This window comes from Canis lupus, chromosome 22 (genome assembly GCF_003254725.2).
Source record: "Canis lupus dingo isolate Sandy chromosome 22, ASM325472v2, whole genome shotgun sequence".
Lineage (NCBI taxonomy): Eukaryota > Metazoa > Chordata > Mammalia > Carnivora > Canidae > Canis > Canis lupus.
In genome coordinates this window covers 49593720-49599719 of record NC_064264.1, presented here as the reverse complement: position 1 = coordinate 49599719, position 6000 = coordinate 49593720, and positions in this window count along the sequence as shown.

The window sequence follows — 6000 nt, the reverse complement described above, 5'->3', positions numbered from 1 at the left end:
AAAATCACGGAGCTGCTGTCTGGTTTCTGGGACAGTTTCCTTTCAAGCCTGGAGCTGCTGGGTAAGAATCCAAGTGACCTTCAGGCTGCTAGGCTGTGAGTAAGTCTCACAAGGAGCCCATGTGTGTGACACCCCTGAGGTCCCAGCCAAAAGCCAGCGCCAACTGCCCCTCATCTGAGTGAAGCCACCCCCAGATGGTCCTGGCCTCTGCCATCAGGTAACCCCCAGCTGCCGACCCTTCCCAGCTGAGGCTCCCCAACCAAGCCATTCTTCCTGTGTCCTGTTCAAAGACTATGAACACAATAAAGTGTGTTCTAAGCTGCTACATATTGGGGGATAATTTGTTACGCAGCAATAGTAACTGGAAGGACATGTTGCACTTCAACAGAAAGTTTACTTCCAAAGAGCTAGGTTTCTCTCATGTGTGTTCCTTCAGCAGATTATTAGTGCAGAGGCAATATTACATGTTTTTTTTCTTTTTTTGGTCTCCTCGGGACCTCAATGACGTGGCCTCCAGCCCGGCAACCTGAGCAGCCTCTCGTATGATGCCACCTCCTGCTTCCTCACTGCCCAACCCGGCAGTCCGCCTGACTCTCTGGCCGTTGGTCTCCAGTGCCCTGGAAACATCCTCACCTTCTACCTCGCCTGTCAAAAGAGCAAGAAGATCAACACAGCAGGTGTGTACCTGGCTCACCTGGTGGCCCCTGACCTCCTGTTCACACTCGCCCTACTGGAAGGGTCACCTACTATGTGCGGGACTCCAGCTGGCCTCCACGGAGCATGACAGTGTCAAGGGAATCCTCAGGCTGCCCCTCATGGTCCCAGTGGCCTTGCCATAAGCATCTGTGGGCCAGTGGGGATCATACTATCTTGTTCCGTGAAGATTACCTGGCAGGTGTGCAGGGCAGCCCCGGGAAAACCCTCTGGTGGGCAAGAAGGGATGCCATGGGCAGGCCGACCTGCTCACCCTGCTGGTGCAGGTGGCTGTGCTTGTGTGCTCTGGCCTCTGCCACCTCAACATCATCCAGTTCATGGCGACGGGGGTGCTCTGCCCTCGGGGGATGCCCGGAGCACAAGGCTTTTGGACTGTCCCTGTAGTTCACCACGCCGCTCAGTGAACTGTGGCATTGACTCCATCAGTGACTTCTTTGCATCTACACATTACAGGAGATGGCTCCTCAGCATTTGAAAACTCAGAGTGTCAGCATCCTCCTCCTCTTCCTTCCAGGCAAATAAGGTCTAGGGTCACCTGGGTGGCTCAGTTGGTGAAGCGTCTGCATGATCTCAGGGTCCTAGGATTGAGTCCCGCGTCAGGCTCCCTGCTCAGCCAGGAGTCTGTTTCTCTCTCTCCCTCTGCCTCTCTCCTTGCTTGTGTTCTCTCTCACTCTCAAATAAATAAAGAAAATCTTTTTTAAAAAAGTGAGAGAGGGGAAGCCCGGGTGGCTCAGCAGTTTAGTGCCGCCTTTGGCCCAGGGTGTGATCCTAGAGACCTGGGATCGAGTCCCGCGTCGGGCTCCCTGCATGGACCCTGCTTCTCCCTCTGCCTGTGTCTCTGCCTGTCTCTATCTCTCATGAATAAATAAAATCTTAAAAAAAAAAGAGAATAAAGTCTAATGAGTCACTGGCTTTAAGATGATATCTAGGCAGACCTGAAGCATAGACGATTTGAGGGGTGGGTTTGTTAAGAAAAAAATGAGAGAATAAATACTTGGATGATGAGGGACCCCAAAGCTTGAACTTGCTAGCTTCATGATGAAGCACCTTTAATGTATTGCAATAAACAATAAGGGAGTTCCCGGGCCTCTGAAGGGGTTTGTGCTGTTTCTTTCTGAAAAAGAGAATTTGCAGAGTAAATGCAGAAAAGACCAAAACAAGAAGGCTTCAAGTTTGGGGAGGCAAAATGTTGTAAAGCGCAACAGCACCCCTCCCTCCGAGACAGAGTTTGTAAAATCTTAAAGTTAACATCTACAAAAATGCCAAGGTTTTCCTGGAAATGTCAGAAAACACCGGGGAGGCACCCTGGTTCCAGATCTGGAGGTAGGAGCAGAGTGGGAGTGGGGGGTGGGGTGGGCTCGGGCTCACTTCTGCAGACCCCACCTCCTGCAAGGGGAAAGCACCCTGTCACCTGTGCCCCCAGTGGGGACAGTGGCAGGGTAAGGGAAGAAAGTCAGAAAAGCAGGCATATGTCCCTCGTTTGTTTAGTCTTTCAGAAAGCGCGCATCCACACAAGCAAGCGTTGTTTATATTCCATGAAGACAAACCTTTCATCGCACCTCCAGAGTTTAAAAGCAACCTATGGAGCATTTCGATTTTGCAGTTTCAGTTTCGTGAAACACAACCTGTGCTTCCCTGCTCAGTGGCAAGTCAGCCACCCGTCCCGTGCTTCCCTGGGTCCTGGCCCCAAGCTGCAGAAGGGGTCCTCCATGGGGTGCCCCAGCCCTAGCCCCCAGTGACCCTGATGAGCTGTTTCATGCACCTTGCAATTTCTGACATTTTGGGCACCTGACTCTTCCGTCTGGAGCTTCAGGCTCTGTTGTCTTCTGGGGGTGCCCTGTGGCCCCTGGGCTGGGAGCTCCTGAGTGTCTGTGGCTAAGCCCCCTTGTCCCTGTCCCCCACCCCAGGGCAGCACGGGTTCAGCCTGTAATGAGAGGTGGTGCTCAGTCCATTCTCACTGGTTTAGCCCATGAAGAGTATTGGTTTCTTGAAGCCGGATACACTGCAGTCCATGAAAAGCCCCCAGGGACTCATGTCAAAGTTCTGGGCGTGCTCCCTCCATCTGTCCCAGTGTCTAGCTCCACTGGATTCTGAGCAGGGAGGACACTCAGCTTTTGAATTACTCTCCGTGGCTGTGGGCCCCTGTGGCCAGACAGGTCCCAGCCTCGATGTCACTGGGGACGTGACGGCCGAGCACTCAGCGGAGCGCTTCTGGCCTGCTGAGGCAGGGGTTGGAGGCGGAACCAAAGGCTCAAAGCATTTGGAACTCTGCTCCAGGATGCCTTCAAGATGTGGTCCTTTTCCGCATCCTGCATCAACCACGCTGAATAAATCCCAGGGGCCCACAGTTTATGTCCATACCTGGCAGCTGGCGTGCACAGCTCACATTCCCACTCTGTTTGCACTAACCCAGCATTTATCAAAGGGCACGGAGGTGGCTAGAGGGGCCTGGCCCACCAGCAGTGTGGTGAGGTGCCCCAGAGCAACCCTGTAACCAGATGGCCGACTCTTTGGAGAAGGGCCGGGCAAGTAGGACTGCCCAGACCTGACTCCGGACATTACGAATCCTTCTTGCCATTCCCTTAAGCATTTCTCACAACCTGTCCATCTTGCATGCCCGGCTTCTCAGCTCTAAAGCTTCTCAGTCGTTCTGTTAGAGCCCGTGCAAGCAGGAAGAAGTCATATCCAGAGGGCATTTGGGAATAAAACAGGATCAGGAAAGAGGAGCAGGGTTGTGAGATCTGGGGGAAGTGACAACAATGAACACCAGCCACAGATGGACAGGGATGGCTTGCTTCTCAGACGTGATTTACAAAGAGGGACATCTGAGTTCTGAGGGCTCAGCTCGCCAGGGATGCTCCAGGGCTAGGCTCTGAGTGTGGAATCCTGAGCTCAGGGACCCAGGAGCGGAGTGTCCTGCTGAGGACTCCCACCCACACCTGAGCCTCATTTTCCAGTCTGTAACCACTGGGACTGTAATACCTATCACATGGGGTGACTGCTGGGGTGGGGGAGATGGCCATGAATCAACCACATGTATAAGTCATTTAAAACTAAAGAAATTATCTAAAATGAAAATGGATTGCGGTCACTGAAGTTTTCTAAGTGGGCCAGCGCAACTCATATCAGTGGGGATATATATCTCATTATTACTGGAACTAGAAGGTTCCAACACCCAGGTCATGTCCTAGCCACTAGAGCAGTGGTTCCCCAATTGTGGTCTCCAGACCAGCAGCACCTAGCTTAGAAATGTATGTTCTCGGCGCCTGGGTTTACTGTCTGATTCGGCTCAGGTCATGATCTCATGAAATCTAGTCCTGAATCAGGCTCGGCGCTCAGTGGGGAGTCTTTTTTTCCTCTCCCTCTGCTCCCCCCCCCCCGCCCCCCCCGCCCACCAGCCAGCTCACACACACTCTGTCTCTCTTAAATGGAAGGAGGGAAGGGAAGAAGGGAAGGGTAGAGAAGGGTAGAGAAGGGAAGGGAAGGGAGGAAGGGAAGGAAGGGAAGGAAGGAAGGGAAGGAAGGGAAGGAGGGGAAGGGAAAGAGGGGAACGGAAGGAAGGGAAGGGAAGGGAGGGAAGGGAAGGAAGGAAGGAAGGGAAGGAAGGGAAGGAAGGAAGGGAAGGAAGGAAGGGAAGGAAGGAAGGGAAGGAAGGAAGGGAAGGAAGAAAGGGAAGGAAGGGAAGGAAGGAAGGAAGGAAGGGAAGGAAGGAAGGGAAGGAAGGGAAGGAGGGGAAGGGAAAGAGGGGAACGGAAGGAAGGGAAGGGAAGGGAGGGAAGGGAAGGAAGGAAGGAAGGGAAGGAAGGAAGGGAAGGAAGGAAGGGAAGGAAGGAAGGGAAGGAAGGAAGGGAAGGAAGAAAGGGAAGGAAGGGAAGGAAGAAAGGGAAGGAAGGGAAGGAAGGAAGGGAGGGAAGGGAAGGAAGGAAGGGAAGGAAGGAAGGGAAGGAAGGAAGGGAAGGAAGGAAGGGAAGGAAGGAAGGAAGGAAGAAAGGGAAGGAAGGGAAGGAAGGAAGGGAAGGAAGGAAGGGAAGGAAGGAAGGAAGGAAGGGAAGGAAGGAGAAAGATTCTCGGGCCCCACCCCAGACCTGCCGAACCAGCCCCTCTGAGGCAGGGGCCCAGCACTCTGTTCGAACAAGCCCTCTGGGCAATCCTGTTGCTCACTCAAGTGTGAGGACCATGTCCCCCCCAGGAGACTGTGGGCAGCAGCTCTCTTACCCACGGTGCCAGTTTGCCAAAGCTACGGTTACAAAATACTGTCAGTTGGTTCCATTAAAACAGAACCTTCTTGCATACTTCTAGAGGCTAGAACTCCAAAATCAAGGTTTGATGTGGCTGGTTGCTTCTGAGGCTGTGAGGGAGACTCTGTTCCAGCCTCTCCTCAGCTTCTGGGGGTTTGCTGGTGATCTCTGGTGTTCCTTGGCTTGTAAAGCATCCCTGATCTGTGCCTCCATGTTCACACGGCATTCCTGGTGCGTCTCTGCCTTCACGTGGCATCGTCTTTTCATAAGGACACCAGCCATCTTGGATTTGGCCCACCCTAATAACCTCGTTTTAATTTAATTACACCTGCAAAGAACCTGCTTCCAATTATGGTCATGTTCACAGGTGCTGGGATTTGGGACTTCATCCTATCTTGTGGGAGGACAAAATCAACCCATAACACCCACCCATTTCTGGACACCCTGTTTCCAGACTCTTCTGAGTCCCATCCCATCCCTCAACTCTCCCCAGCTTTAAACCCCCACACTGCCTCAGAGCCCCACTGTGAGGGTGAGGCTTGGAAGAAGGGGTAAGATGGGTCAGTCTAGTTTAAACCAGAGTTGGTTTTAAAAATAGTTTAACTGTCATGGTTTATTTTCTAGGCCCTATCAAAATAACCCATGTCAAAATGGAAGCCTTGGAGTGACCCCCTTGAAAGGTCTCTTCACCCTTCTCATGGGAGATGGGTCCAGAGAACACTATGAAGCCCCGGGCAACCATGTATGTCAGGGCTCTGTGATAAGGTCCCCGAGTCCCACTCCCTGGGGATGTATAAAGGGTGCCCAACCAGCAGAGCTGTGCAGGGGAGTCTACCATTGGGGTGAGGGTTTCATGTCAACTTCTAAGAATCTCGATCCCTTGGCATTTTAAGGGGGAAGAGCAGAGAGTTTCATCAATCAAGTTCGTAGATACCCAAATGCTCCTACAGTCTCTTGGCTTTCTCCAGAAAGCACATTTTCACTAAGAATCACATTTCCCTGGCGTTGTTGCACACCACAAGTCAACCACTGTCCAGCTTTCACTACA